The sequence below is a fragment of the Gopherus evgoodei genome, chromosome 8, assembly GCF_007399415.2.
Source record: "Gopherus evgoodei ecotype Sinaloan lineage chromosome 8, rGopEvg1_v1.p, whole genome shotgun sequence".
In the NCBI taxonomy this organism is placed as follows: Eukaryota; Metazoa; Chordata; order Testudines; family Testudinidae; genus Gopherus; species Gopherus evgoodei.
In genome coordinates this window covers 24,561,845-24,577,341 of record NC_044329.1, presented here as the reverse complement: position 1 = coordinate 24,577,341, position 15,497 = coordinate 24,561,845, and the positions used below count along the sequence as shown (strand labels likewise).

At 42.4% G+C, this 15,497-nt stretch overlaps 1 protein-coding gene across 7 annotated transcripts in view; it reads left to right on the top strand.

Annotated features, from left to right (window-relative positions):
- GABRB2 (gamma-aminobutyric acid type A receptor beta2 subunit) overlaps nucleotides 1-15,497 on the top strand; it is a 278,489-nt gene that overhangs the window by 106,233 nt on the left and 156,759 nt on the right. Inside the window, exon 1 of one of the 7 annotated variants that reach the window (XM_030573205.1) lies at nucleotides 13,511-13,514. The exons of the other annotated variants lie outside the window; for them this stretch is intronic. The gene's annotated coding sequence lies outside the window, so the exon portion shown is untranslated. Of the gene's footprint in view, nucleotides 1-13,510; nucleotides 13,515-15,497 lie in introns of those variants that run through there. 7 annotated transcript variants of the gene reach the window in all.

The following is a 15,497-nucleotide window of genomic DNA, read 5'->3' as shown; positions in this document are numbered from 1 at the left end:
TGTTTTGATATACAAGAGTCACACTTTATTATTAGATGAGAAAGTTAATTAAATATACAGTGATCAAATAGAAAAAGTTAGTGTTTATTGTTGATTTTTTTTACCAGCCTAGAAGAATAATTAGATAATTTTAAAGTCTTTTGAATTGGGATCACCCTTATCAGGAGTCCATCAGCCATGTGTCCCATAGTTGGACAGTTTAATTAAGGTAGACATCTCAGAAGTCTTATTGCTGTTGACCCTCTGGTACTCAAGCTGTAACCAATTTCCAGCTACATTTTATGACATGTCATAATGATGTATGGCTTTTGTAGGTAAATTGTGCTCTGGGTACAATAGTTTTAGACTATTCACCATATTTTTAAGGCTGGTCTTGTGGTTAAAAGCACAGGTCAGAAATCTAAGACGGATTCTGTTTCTGTTTATGCTTCTAACTTGATATGGAACATACAAAAAATCACATGACCTTATTGTGCCTCATTTTACCCATTTGTAAAATGGAGATGATAATACCTAACTACCTTATGTGCATCCAGTTAAAATTTGTAGCATTCTCAGAGAAAACCATGCCAAAACAATGGCTTAAAGAGAAGATGATCTGGTGTAATATGATTATTCATTGATCATAGCTTTTGGCACCAAAAATGTTAAAGTTAGTTAAAGCCATATTTAATGACAGTTGTCTATCACAAAAATCCCATCGCTTTCACAGGTAGGTTTCAGGCCAGAACATGGAATGGAAAGGGTATTAGTTAGATCTGTTGATAGATACATCTCTCTTCTCCATTGTTGGGAGGAGGATATCTGTTCTCATGTTGTTAGATCTTTCTGTTAAATTTAATACCATTAATCTCATCTAGAAAATGTACCAGAGGATAATTGAAAGTACAGAGTTGGAGGAGTTTCCTTCTTTTCAGGTCACTCTCAGAGTGATGACTGGCAGTTTTTCCTCTGCTATCAGATTATGTGTGTGTGGACTATCTTAAAGCACCGTATTATTGCCTACTGTGGCTAAGACATTACGTGATAGTTCAGAGCACAATCTTCTTGCCAGTCACAGATAGATGATGTTTTTCAGCAGCTGTAACTATTTGGAAGTCCAGAAGGAGAGTATGAAACAATTTGTCTATTTCAGGGGAGATCTTTATTAGGGGGTGATGGTGGCTAGTCCTTCAAAATGCTGCCTCCTTACCAACAGCATCGCCTTTGTCTTGCTGAAGTTTTGTGTCAGCAGCTACCTTTCATCCACTTGTTGATCTTGACCAGGTCCTGAGATAGCTGGATGGACTGTTATCAGTGTCCCTAGTGAACAAAGAACAGAGAAGGATGTTATCTGCATGTTGTTGTTTGTGACCATGAAGTCTCACAATTACCTCCAGTGGTTTCATTTGGATAGTGCAAACTGATATTCATCAATTATTAATTTGGCTGACTGTAACATGGTCTATTTGTGAAATGCGTTGTTATCTTCTAATATATTTATATTAGCAGCAGTGAAAAGTTTCTCCAGATATCCTTGCACAAAGTTAGTGACTGAGTCCAGGGTGATAGTCATATATATGCTAATTTTAATACACTAATCACTGAATTTTTATTAACACAAAGGAAAGTTAACTTCATCTTGAACTTGCCGTTCTTATGATCTTTGTGTATCTTGACAGAAACAAAAGGCGTACTCAGCATAAATGTCTAGAAACAAGGGGACAGTAAGGAAAGCTGCGCGAAAGGCTTCGTATGTACTGCTCACATGCTTAAAGATGAGCATACGTTTATGTGCATCAGTTTGCAGATCTGGGGGGAAATGATGGGCCTCTGATTCCACAGCCTTGATTCCTCCTCCCCTGAAATTGCTGTGTTCCCAAGCAGCCCAAGTGGCTCTATGAAGAATCCTGGAGATATCTAATCCATGAAAGAGTAGGGCTCAGGGTTTGTTGGAAATGAAATGGGGCAGCAGGGAGGTCAGCAAAATCAAACCTATGTAAGTTGGTTTATTTCTAACCCTTACAAATCCAATAGCCAGACTGGAACTCTGTAAGGTCCTCTCAGCTCTAAAAATAGCACTGTTTTTGTTCGTTTTCTAATAATTATTGATTGGAGCATAGATTAACTGGGTTGAAAACAAGCTCCATGAAAGTTAGATGAACTATCCACTGTCTATGTACATGTATGTGCACAACTAATCTCTGTCTGTGTTGGCTATGTATATATGGCACATACGCAGAAATGATTATTCGTTGAGCCTTATTTCACATTTCACTCAACCCATTGTCATAATTTTGCGCCAGGCTTTCTGAGTGCATTGGCTCCTGTTTCACCTGTACACTCATTTTTATCTCCTAACAATCCTTACCGCTATTTCATGAATTTCTCAAGAAGGGACTATCTTTTTTTTATAAAAATCACCTTTCCTGGCCTCCAGTTCCATCTAGTTCTCTGTCCCTCATTTGTTCTGTGAGGACAAAGAATTTGCATACCGTTTGGAACTCTACCCTTAGGGCACCAGGGAACTCCCTTATTAACTGTAAGATTAAGGATCTTTTTCTTTTTCATATCGCTTCTAGCTGAACATGTTTGTAATCTCTTTCAAAGTGTTAAGTGCCTTGGGATGCTCACAAGACAGACCTCTTTAAAACCGAGACTCTATTGTGCATTTGATTTCCTTATTCCTGTTTCAGTTCAGGTTTTAAAAATAGAGTTTTTCCTGCCTTATTGAGCTGTGAATTGTATCTTATGTGACTAATGAGCTGGTGTGTCTACATTTTTGGATATTCTACTTAATATACCCAAAAAGATCTGATTTTCCGAAAGTGAGAATTCTCATTGCTATCTAAAAATGATCCCTTTTAAGGTGTCTCAAGTTGAACATCCAAAATCACTGGTCACTTTTGGAAAATTAAGTCCTTTTGATTAGAGAGAGATCTGAACTACAACACCAAATCTGAACCTCTCTGAAATTTGGATTTGCTTCTGTTTTTCCAGTTTATGGCTTCTCTATATAGTGCCACAGTGCGAAATAGGATGTGTGTGAACTGTAGAGTGCTCTAACTGTAGAGTTGCTCTCTAACTTCCCCATGTAAACCCTGTTGTGAGGCTCTGAAAGGTACCTAGTTCATGTTGAGAGAGCCCCATTTCAGACTGGATTATATTAATGCTCACTTGGGTACCATTTAGAGCAGGAGGTGGGCAAAGTTTTTTGCCTGAGGGCCACATTGGGTTTCTGAAATTGTATGGAGAGTTGGTTAGGGGAGGCTGTGCCTCTCCAAACAGCCAGGCATGGCCTGCCCCTGCCCCCTATCTGACTCCCCTGCTTCTCGCCTCCACACGGCCCCCCTGGGACCTGTGCCCCATCCACCCTTCCTTGTCCCCTGACTGCCCTCAGACCCTCCGCCCCTGACTGCCCCCTCCATCCCATCCAGCTGCCCCTCCTTCCTGACTGCACCCCAGGACCCCTGCCACCTTTCAGCCCTGTTCCCTGCCCTTTGACTGCCCTGACCCCTATCCACACCCCTGATAGCTAAGGGTTAATGTCTCTTTCACCTGAAACACCTGACCAGAGAACCAATCAGGAAACCGGATTTTTTCAACTTTGGGTGGAGGGAAGTGTGTCTCTGAGTCTTTTGTCTGTCTGCCTGTTTCCTCTGAGCTGTGGAGAAGTAGTTCTATTTTCTAGTCTTCTGTTTCTAAGTGTAAGGACAAAGAGATCAGATAGTAAGTTCTATGGTTTCTTTTCTTTGGTATTTGCATGAATATAAGTGCTGGAGTGATTTGATTTGTATTCTTTTTGAATAAGGCTGTTTATTCAATATTCTTTTAAGCAATTGACCCTGTGTTGTATCATCTTAATACAGAGAGAACATTTGTATTTTTTCTTTCTTTTTTATATAAAGTTTTCTTTTAAGACCTGTTGGAGTTTTTCTTTACTTCAGGGAAATTAAGTCTGTACTCACCAGGGAATTGGTGGGAGGAAGAAATCAGGGGAAAGCTGTGTGTTGGATTGCTAGCCTGATTTTGCATTTCCTCTGGGTGAAGAGGAAAGTGCTTTTGTTCCAGGATTGGGAACGGAGAGGGGGACTCACTCTGCGTAGTTTCACAGAGCTTGTGTCTGTATCTCTCCAGGAGCACCTGGAGGGGGGAAGGGAATCAGGATTATTTCCCTTTGTTGTGAGACTCAAGGGATTTGGGTCTTGTGGTCCCCAGGGAAGGTTTTTCAGGGGGACCAGAGTGCCCCAAAACACTCTAATTTTTTGGGTGGTGGCAGCAGTACCAGGTCCAAGCTGGTAACTAAGCTTGGAGATTTTCATGCTAACCCCCAAATTTTGGACGCTAAGGTCCAGAATCTGGGAATAAGGTTATAACATGGTGTGCAGCGGCGGGATATAGACAGAATCCAGAAGCCAGTAGGAATATTATATTTTTCTTTTCTCTGCTAAGGGCTTTTTAGCAGAGAGAAACAGTTTGGTTTTAAAAGGGAACCAGAGAGAAATTTTTTTTTCTGCTCTCTCTAGCAGTTTGTGGTTTGCATGTTAAGCGAGAAGACTGTTAAGGGTCTTTTGTCATGCAATAGCCCTCCCATTAGGAGGCAAAGTACCAGCACTTATATGCATGCAAATAAAGTGGTTTTTCTGGTTTCCCTTCATTGAACATTAGCTAGAGAGAGAAAAGGAAAAAAGCACTGTTGCTAGGCAGACTTCAGGAGGCAACAGAGAACCTGCAGTTCAGAGGATAAACACCGGAGGGCACCCCAACACAAGAAAACAGGAATCATGACTTCTAAGGCAAAAATTAAGGCCGAAGACCAATTCAAAGAAGCTGAACACAGGCGACAACTGGAAATAAAACAAAAAGAGATGGAGATAAAAGAAAAGGAAGAAAGCATCAAACAGGCAGCCCAAGAGGCAGCACACAAAAGAAAACTAGAAGAAGAAGAGGTGGCCTACCGAAGGAAACAAGCAGAAGATGAGGCAGCCCACAGAAGACAGATAGAACTCCAGAGGGAAGCCCACCAACAGGCCATGGAATTAGAAAAGGCTAAGCAACAGACTCCAGCCAATCCTAGCAACCCATCGCCCATTATTGCTCCACAGCACAGGAAATTTCCCACCTACAAGGCAGGTGATGACACCGAGGCCTTCTTGGAAAATTTTGAAAGAGCCTGTCTTGGGTACAACATCCCCGAAGACCAGTACATGGTGGAATTAAGGCCACAACTCAGTGGACCTTTAGCAGAGGTGGCAGCTGAAATGCCCAAGCCGCAAATGAATGACTATAAACTTTTTCAAACCAAGGCCAGATACAGGATGGGGATAACCCCAGATCATGCCCGTCGGCGCTTCAGAACCCAAAAGTGGAAACCAGAGGTGTCATTTCCCAAACACGCCTACTACATTGCAAAAAACTATGAGGCCTGGTTAACAGGAAACAACATTCAAACCTTGGAAGAAGTGAACCTCCTCATACAAATGGAGCAGTTCTTGGATGGTGTTCCTGAAGACATCACACGGTACATACAAGATAGAAATCCCAAAACTATCGCTGAGGCGGGGGAGATTGGAGCCAAATGGATGGAACTGGCAGAAAGCAAAAAAGCTACTGTCAAGGGGAACGATTACCCCAGGGGGCACACAGACCATAAACCCTACAACCGAGGACAGCCAAAGACCCTACATACCACCCAAGTAAAGCCACAGATACCCTACTCTTCAACCTCACCAGTCTCCAGTAACTCACCTCGGCCCAGTGACCCATCAGATGGAAGATGCTTTAAGTGTAATGAACCGGGACATATCAAGGCCAACTGTCCCAAGAACACCATGCGAGTGCAATTCATTACACCACCATCACACCAAAGATCCCCAGGCCCGGATGCCTCTCAAATACCCTTGGAGCGAAGGGAAAATTTGAGAGTGGGCGGAAAGAAGGTTACTGCGTGGAGAGACACGGGGGCACAAGTGTCAGCTATCCACCAATCCTTCGTTGACCCCAAATTCATCAACCCAAAGGCCAAAGTTACAATTTACCCCTTCATGTCACAAGCTGTAGACTTGCCTACAGCTCAACTGCCTGTCCAGTACAAAGGCTGGTCAGGAATGTGGACTTTTGCAGTCTATGACAATTATCCTATCCCCATGCTACTGGGGGAAGACTTGGCCAACCAGGTGAGGCGGGCCAAGAGAGTGGGAATGGTTACACGTAGCCAAACCAGGCAAGCTTCCAGACCCATTCCTGTTCCTGAGCCGTCCACAGAGGCCCCGTCTGTGTTACCAGAAACCCAGACAGAGGTAGTGGACCCTGATTCCATGCCTACCACTGAAACAGCCACAGCACCTCCAGTCCCAGGCCCGGAACTGGAACAGCAACCAGCACCAGCAAGTGCAACCACATCTTCAACCTCAACGCCAGAGGGCGCCAGCGAGCCAGAACTGGCAGAAACACACGACAGCCATACCCAAAAGGCTCAGCCAGAGCCTGAAATACCCTCAGGTGCACCAGCGGAGAGCGGTTCACCAGCAACGGAAACAACCCCATCACCTACATCGCTTCCAGAGGGACCAAGCCCAAGTCCACAGTCTGAGAAAGAACTGGTAACCCCAGCCTCAAGGCAACAGTTCCAGACTGAGCAGGAAGCAGATGACAGCCTTCAGAAAGCGTGGGCGGCGGCACGGAGCACCCCACCGCCTCTCAGCTCTTCTAATCGATCCCGGTTTGTTATAGACCAAGGACTTTTATACAAGGAAATTCTTTCTGGTGGACACCGGGAAGAATGGCAGCCGCAAAAACAGTTGGTGGTTCCAACTAAGTACCGGGGGAAGCTCTTAAGCTTAGCCCATGATCATCCCAGTGGCCATGCTGGGGTGAACAGAACCAAGGACCGGTTGGGGAAGTCCTTCCACTGGGAGGGGATGGGCAAGGATGTTGCCAAGTATGTCCGGTCTTGTGAGGTATGCCAAAGAGTGGGTAAGCCTCAAGATCAGGTCAAGGCCCCTCTCCAGCCACTCCCCATAATTGAGGTCCCATTTCAGCGAGTAGCTGTGGATATTCTGGGCCCTTTCCCAAAAAAGACGCCCAGAGGAAAGCAGTATGTACTGACTTTAGTGGACTTTGCTACCCGATGGCCAGAAGCAGTAGCTCTAGGCAACACCAGGGCTAACACTGTGTGCCTGGCCCTAACAGACATCTTTGCCAGGGTAGGTTGGCCCTCTGACATCCTTACAGATTCAGGGTCTAATTTCCTGGCAGGGACCATGGAAAAACTGTGGGAAACTCATGGGGTGAATCACTTGGTTGCCACCCCGTACCACCATCAAACCAATGGCCTGGTGGAAAGGTTCAATGGAACTTTGGGGGCCATGATAAGAAAATTCATCAACGAATTCTCCAATAATTGGAACCTAGTGTTGCAGCAGTTGCTGTTTGCCTACAGGGCTGTACCACATCCCAGTTTAGGGTTTTCACCATTTGAACTTGTGTATGGTCACGAGGTTAAGGGGCCATTACAGTTGGTGAAGCAGCAATGGGAGGGGTTTATGCCTTCTCCAGGAACTAACATTCTGGACTTTGTAAGCAACCTACAAAGCACCCTCCGACACTCTTTAGCCCTTGCTAGAGAGAACCTAAAGGATGCTCAAGAAGAGCAAAAGGCCTGGTATGACAGACATGCCAGAGAACGTTCCTTCAAGGTAGGAGACCAGGTTATGGTCTTGAAGGCGCAACAGGCCCATAAGATGGAAGCATCATGGGAAGGGCCATTCACGGTCCAAGAGCGCCTGGGAGCTGTAAACTACCTCATAGCATTTCCCAATTCCTCACTAAAGCCTAAAGTGTACCATGTTAATTCTCTCAAGCCTTTCTATTCCAGAGACTTACAGGTTTGTCAGTTTACAGTCCAGGGAGATGATGCTGAGTGGCCTGACGGTGTCTACTACGACGGGAAAAAAGACGGTGGCGTGGAAGAGGTGAACCTCTCAACCACCCTGGAACGTCTGCAGCGGCAACAAATCAAGGAGCTGTGCACTAGCTTCGCCCCATTGTTCTCAGCCACCCCAGGACGGACTGAACGGGCATACCACTCCATTGATACAGGTAATGCTCACCCAATCAGAACCCCACCCTACCGGGTGTCTCCTCATGCCCAAGCTGCTATAGAACGGGAGATCCAGAACATGCTACAGATGGGTATAATCCGCCCATCTACCAGTGCATGGGCATCTCCAGTGGTTCTGGTACCCAAACCAGATGGGGAAATACGCTTCTGCGTGGACTACCGTAAGCTAAATGCTGTAACTCGTCCGGACAACTATCCAATGCCACGTACTGATGAGCTATTGGAAAAGTTGGGACGTGCCCAGTTCATCTCTACAATAGACTTAACCAAGGGGTACTGGCAAGTACCGCTACATGAACCTGCCAAGGAGAGGTCAGCATTCGTCACCCATGCGGGGGTGTATGAATTCAATGTCCTTCCTTTCGGCCTTCGAAATGCACCCGCCACCTTCCAGAGGCTGGTAGACGGTCTACTAGCTGGACTGGGAGAATTTGCAGTTGCCTACCTCGATGATGTGGCCATTTTTTCAGACTCCTGGCCCGAACACCTACTCCACCTGGAAAAGGTCTTTGAGCGCATCAGGCAGGCAGGACTAACTGTTAAGGCCAAAAAGTGTCAAATAGGCCAAAACAGAGTGACTTACCTGGGGCACCAGGTGGGTCGAGGAACCATAAACCCCCTACAGGCCAAGGTGGATGCTATCCAAAAGTGGCCTGTCCCAAGGTCAAAAAAACAGGTCCAATCCTTCTTAGGCTTGGCCGGATACTACAGGCGATTTGTACCACACTACAGCCAAATCGCTGCCCCATTGACCGACTTGACCAAAAAGACCCAGCCAAATGCCGTTAAGTGGACTAATGAGTGTCAAAAAGCCTTTACCCAGCTTAAGGCAACACTCATGTCTAACCCTGTACTCAGGGCTCCGGATTTTGACAAACCATTCCTAGTAACCACAGATGCATCTGAGCGTGGTATAGGAGCAGTACTCATGCAGGAAGCAACAGATCACAACTTCCATCCTGTCGTGTTTCTCAGCAAGAAACTGTCTGAGAGGGAAAGTCACTGGTCAGTCAGTGAAAAGGAATGCTATGCCATTGTGTACGCCCTGGAAAAGCTACGCCCATATGTTTGGGGACGGCGGTTCCAACTACAAACTGACCATGCTGCACTAAAGTGGCTTCATACTGCCAAGGGGAACAACAAGAAACTTCTTCGTTGGAGTTTAGCTCTCCAAGATTTTGATTTTGAAATTCAACACATCACAGGAGCTTCTAACAAAGTTGCTGATGCACTCTCCCGTGAGAGTTTCCCAGAATCCAGTAGTTAAAAAGTGTTCTTAAAATGTAAAAGTCTGTTAGTTATATACTTAGTAGTATATGTAAAGGTGCATGTGTTGTATTAATCTGTTTATTTTCAAGTTCTAGAAGGAAATTGCCGCCAGTGAGCTTCCCCACTGTCTGCAATTTGGGGGGCGTGTCATAAACAGATAGCTAAGGGTTAATGTCTCTTTCACCTGAAACACCTGACCAGAGAACCAATCAGGAAACCGGATTTTTTCAACTTTGGGTGGAGGGAAGTGTGTCTCTGAGTCTTTTGTCTGTCTGCCTGTTTCCTCTGAGCTGTGGAGAAGTAGTTCTATTTTCTAGTCTTCTGTTTCTAAGTGTAAGGACAAAGAGATCAGATAGTAAGTTCTATGGTTTCTTTTCTTTGGTATTTGCATGAATATAAGTGCTGGAGTGATTTGATTTGTATTCTTTTTGAATAAGGCTGTTTATTCAATATTCTTTTAAGCAATTGACCCTGTGTTGTATCATCTTAATACAGAGAGAACATTTGTATTTTTTCTTTCTTTTTTATATAAAGTTTTCTTTTAAGACCTGTTGGAGTTTTTCTTTACTTCAGGGAAATTAAGTCTGTACTCACCAGGGAATTGGTGGGAGGAAGAAATCAGGGGAAAGCTGTGTGTTGGATTGCTAGCCTGATTTTGCATTTCCTCTGGGTGAAGAGGAAAGTGCTTTTGTTCCAGGATTGGGAACGGAGAGGGGGACTCACTCTGCGTAGTTTCACAGAGCTTGTGTCTGTGTATCTCTCCAGGAGCACCTGGAGGGGGGAAGGGAATCAGGATTATTTCCCTTTGTTGTGAGACTCAAGGGATTTGGGTCTTGTGGTCCCCAGGGAAGGTTTTTCAGGGGGACCAGAGTGCCCCAAAACACTCTAATTTTTTGGGTGGTGGCAGCAGTACCAGGTCCAAGCTGGTAACTAAGCTTGGAGGTTTTCATGCTAACCCCCAAATTTTGGACGCTAAGGTCCAGAATCTGGGAATAAGGTTATAACACCGCCCCTCCTTCCTGACTGCACCCCAGGACCCCTGCCACCTTTCAGCCCTGTTCCCTGCCCTTTGACTGCCCTGACCCCTATCCACACCCCTGCTCCCTGACCACCATCCCAAACTCCCCTGCCCTCTATACAACCCGCCCTGCTCCCTGTCCCCTTACTGCGCTGCCTGGAGCACTGGCAGCTGGTGGCACTACCATACAGATGTTTCATAAAAGTATATACTACAGGCATTTTGCTGTATCTTTATTTAAGGTGTCTACCATCTCTTTTTCCTGTCACTTCTAACAAAGAAAGTTTTTGTCCTCACCTCAAATTATTGATGGGTTCTGGAGCAGGTTATGTCATAACAAAAGCAATACTCGTTAGTCTGTTTTCCAAAAAACATGTAGACATATAAACCAAATGCACCAGGATAGGCAGCCTGGAGGGATGAACTGTGGCCAGTGGGAACCGTGATCGGCCAAACCTGTGGACGTGGCAGGTAAACAAACTGGCCTGGCCCGCCAGGGGCTTTCCCTGAACAAGCAGCAGTCCGACTTTGAGAACTACTGCTCTAGAAAATGTGCCCCTCTAATTTGCACTGCAGTACCATGTAGACAAAACCCAAATGGCATGGGCCTGTCTTTCTGATGAGCTGCATCAGAGCATCAACTCCAAAGAGTTTGGAACTTTGGAGTTGTTCAGATTCCAGGTTTTCAACTCAGTTAGAGGAAGGCCCATCTCCTCTGTTGAACATAAAGAAGGAAAGTTGTTCTTTGTTAATGTTATGTGGGTAATTGGCAGGGAAAGATATATCAGTACATGTAGGTCATAATTTAGAACATGCATCGAATTCACTATTCCTGATTTTCTAAGGGCATTGGAGGAGAGTTAGCTATGGCTCATAAACTTAGAAATGGGCTGTTATGTTACTGTAATGAAGAGTAATACATTTTCTTACTGGCAATGCATAACTAAACAGCTTTTGATGTCTGGTTATGGGACAAATTTTGCAGATTTGGTAGTAAACCAAAGAATAAAATAGTTAACGTAATACTGCAATCCTGTTTTTAAGGACTTGAATCTTTTATGGTGAACTAAGAAAAACATTTTGATTTTTTTTAAAAAAGGCTTTTTCACATGTAATATCATTAACAGACTGTATGGATAGGTTTAACGTTTTTAAAGGGAAACACATTTTATAACAAAATGATTGAAAATTCCTTCTTCACTTACCTACTTGCATGGTCCTTAGTACAGGAATGCATGTCTCCATTAATATTAGGTGACTTCTTACCAAACAAAGCAATGAAGGGTGCACAGGAACATATTTCTTGTTTTTTCAGGTATATGTGATTCCAGCAACAGGAGAAATGTAAAACCCAGAACTAAGAATTTAGGCTAAAAGGCCTGTTCATCTGTAAATGTAGAACACAGCGGGAAGAGGACTGTATGAAAGTTTCACTATTCCGTTATATGTGGAAGGGAAAGCAAGGCTATTAATATCATTCTGACTCAGAGCGTGCTTTTAACCAGATAGGAAGAAAGACTGAAAAAAAAGCATTAAAAACCTCTCCTTGATGGACTCTACTGGGAACAGAAATGGAATCATTCATTCAACCAGAGTTTCTGTGCTATAGAGGATGTTTCTTTCTCTTTACAAAAAAGTGAGAGTTTATCCTACCTCAAATACATTGACTTGTGCACTGCAAGAGAAGCCGGATCAGCTAACTTTCAAATATTGTATTTTAAGTATCATTCCACTAGTTCAGTGAGTGGAAATGGAAGTTGAAAAAAGCAAAAAACTGTTCCTGTCATATCTTCAAAATGCATGTATTTGCATGTTGACCTGTTTTCATAATCAAGTCAATAATTGCACACACAAATCTGATCTCTGTGTGGAAAGATTAGCAGAAGAAAAAGTCTAATGGGTCAAGCCTGGGATTAGGAATCAGGAAGTCAGATTAGGGTTTCATTTACAATTCTGCTCTGGACTTGCTGTGTAACCCTGAAGAAGTCAGTTAACTTCTTTGTCTGTTTCCCCATCTGAAGGTGGGATTTCTAGAAATGCGAAGTATTTATTTTAAATGTGAGTTTTGGGGAGTGCCCACATCACAAGCGTATTTTCACGTGTCCTTTGAAAGCTTGTCCCTTAAACAGTAAAACTGGAAGTGGCAAATGTGGGAGAGGGAAAAATGTTAATAGACCTCCATTTTTGTGTTTTGTGAGGAATTTTTCTTGCCTGTTCTGTCATAGAGTGTGCCTGTGAGTATTTCAAAAGAGAAATCTCATGCACCCTTGACAGTCCTGAGAGAGGTTAATTTCAGTGCTGCTAAATTACAGAAAACTTTATTAGGGAGTTTCCGGGGGGCAGGGGAGTGTAATTCTTTCATCTGTCTACTGTGGCACTAGTTTCCATTCTCAACCATAGTCTCTTGCCATCTGGACAGTAGCTGTGAAGTGTAGCTACAAAGTAAATTAATTGGGAATTAGTGTAGCAATTTGCAGAGTAACTTGTGTTTGTCCAAGTGTATCTCTAAGTTTCTCTGTGTTAGCAGACAGATGGTGAAAGTTAACATGTGAGGCACAGTCACAATAAACAATCACCTATTCAAAATAAGATAGTTTGGGGCATATGAATCTTTTCTCAGGCTGATGGATAGATACAAGCTCTCAGAAACTAATAAATTCTCTGACTGACTGGGTGTTCATAATCAAAACAGCTTTATTGACTGCATCTGCTAAAAGGGACAATAATCATATTTCTTACACTAACAATTGTCACAAAGCAATGCAGATCATATTAAATAGGAATACTCAAACAAAACACTGTGAGCTGCCTTCTGATCTCATCGAAAATTAAAGTGATGCCATTGTGCCTCTTCTGGTAGTTTGAAAATGAAGGCTGCCTGTCTCTGGCATTATTTTACAGTCATTGTTCCATGGACAGTCAGAGAGAGACTGTGTATCTGTACTAGGTATTGTCTATGGAGTGAAAAGTGTTATGTGTAATAAAATATACAATATATACTTAATATAGTTCCTCTTTTGTTTAACAATTCACAGTGATTCACTTACAAGTATATTCTCTGCTCAATTATCAAAAGACCAGCACAGCTCCAAAATATTCATAAAGAGCCTGATTCAAAGTCAATTGGTTCCTAAACCTGCAAAGACATATACATGTGTGTAATGTTATACACTATGAATAGTCCTATTGAACTAAATGAGACTTACTCAATCCATAACATTAAATATATAAATCAGGTTGGGTTTGATTTAAATAAAATTGATTTAAATCGTGATTTAAATCACTAGTCAGGAAGACTCGATTTAATCATGGATTTCTTTATAAAAGTGCATTCTTGTTGGTTGTTATAACCGTAATACATATTCTTCACAACTCAGATATAGGTGTAGGTTTCATTTTTAGAAAGTACACACTATACATTTTTAAAGTGATTTATTTTGAAAAGTTTTCAGATTAGTTTTACAGCTACATTAGAAAATGAATGATTATTTGGTTATTTCATTTACCAAAGATAATTGAAGCAGATTTTTATGAAGTCTTTGGGAAGTGAACAATCTCCAGTTCAACAGGTTAATCGTTAATGTTTGGAGGATTTTCTTGCCATGCTGTATTAGGAGGAGAACATCACCAGACAGACATTTAAATTATTTTATTTAACTAAAACACCAACATTATGTATTCTGGATTTTTTTCTTCAACAGCAAACATATTTTAACAAAATAAGCATATGAATTTTTGATTTAGTTAAACATTCAAGTTTTTTAAAATCAGGTTTGTTTTTGTTAAAATTGTTTTTAACTAAAATAGTTAAATGAAATATTAAGAAAAATTAAATTGACTATGTCAGCCAGGTCAACAAGAGCAACTTAAAATATTGGTTTCTGCAGCTAACTCAGTCGTCTTCACCTTCATTTTCCTGTTTGTTCATAATCTGGAAAAGAAAAACAATCTTTCCTGCTTTTCCGGGTCCCAAATGATTTCTCAATTTGGAATGAATTAGTCCAAAGGAGGAAGATATTCTTTCTACACAGGCAGAAGAAGCTACTGCTGTTAAAAGTGAGATTATCACTTCAACAGTCTCTGAATGCAAGTGCTTAAGTGACTTCTACCAGTTCACTGGTGTGACGGTCTTTAAAACGTCGTCAGCAAACATATATGGCTTGAATGGTTCACACTTAGTTCTGAAGTTTATTATAGTTGGCATTATGGAGGGATGATTGCTGGATGTCCATTCATAGCCAACTCCTCTTCTTCAGCAGTTAGGGTTTGACCTTGGTACTGAGTATTGAGAATATTTGCAAGAAAATGAGCTGGAGATCATGCTTGTCCCTTTCGTTTTTTTAATGCTTATAGTTTAACTCTGTCACTGCATATTTCTCTTTTTAAGATTTCTCTTAGTTCCTTCCAAATTTCAACAGCATCAGCAATAAAGCAGCTATTTCCCTGCATTTTGTTCAGGGCTACAGAAGTAGTCTTCAGGGTACTCAGCATGTGTTCAACATTTCTCTTAAGCCCAATGTTGAGAACTTTGGCTGTGACAGTGCCATCTATTTTTTCACAATTTTGTTCACAAACTGTCGTCAGATTTGGCCAGTTCTTAATATAGTACTCAAAACAGTCCATTGCTGAGTTCCATTGCACGTCTTGTGGGAGAGTTAGCTTGGTTCCTCCCACTTTTTTCAGAGCAACTGCTGCAAAGTGGTTGTTACAAAAGTATTTTGCAATTTCAACATTAGCCTTTATTTCTGGAACACTGAAGTCTTTGGCTAGGAGGTGCATCAAATGAGCAATGCAACCGTATGTTATTACCTTGGGACTCTCTTCACTCTCTTCTAAATTTCTTCTCATCTTGGATACATTTGCATCATTGTCTGTAACCAAGCTATGTACTAGACATTTGAATTTTTCTTCAGAGTTTATTATAGCTTTTACTGCTATTTCATGGAAGTATTTTGCTGTGTGTGCATTTCCTGATATATCAGTTGTTTCTGTAAGGAAGACATTCCCTTCTTCTGTTGTCACGCAAGCATATACAACAGGATCATTGTGGACATTGCTCCCACCCATCAAGACTCAGGTTAACAATTTCACCATCTAGACCTTTTGCAC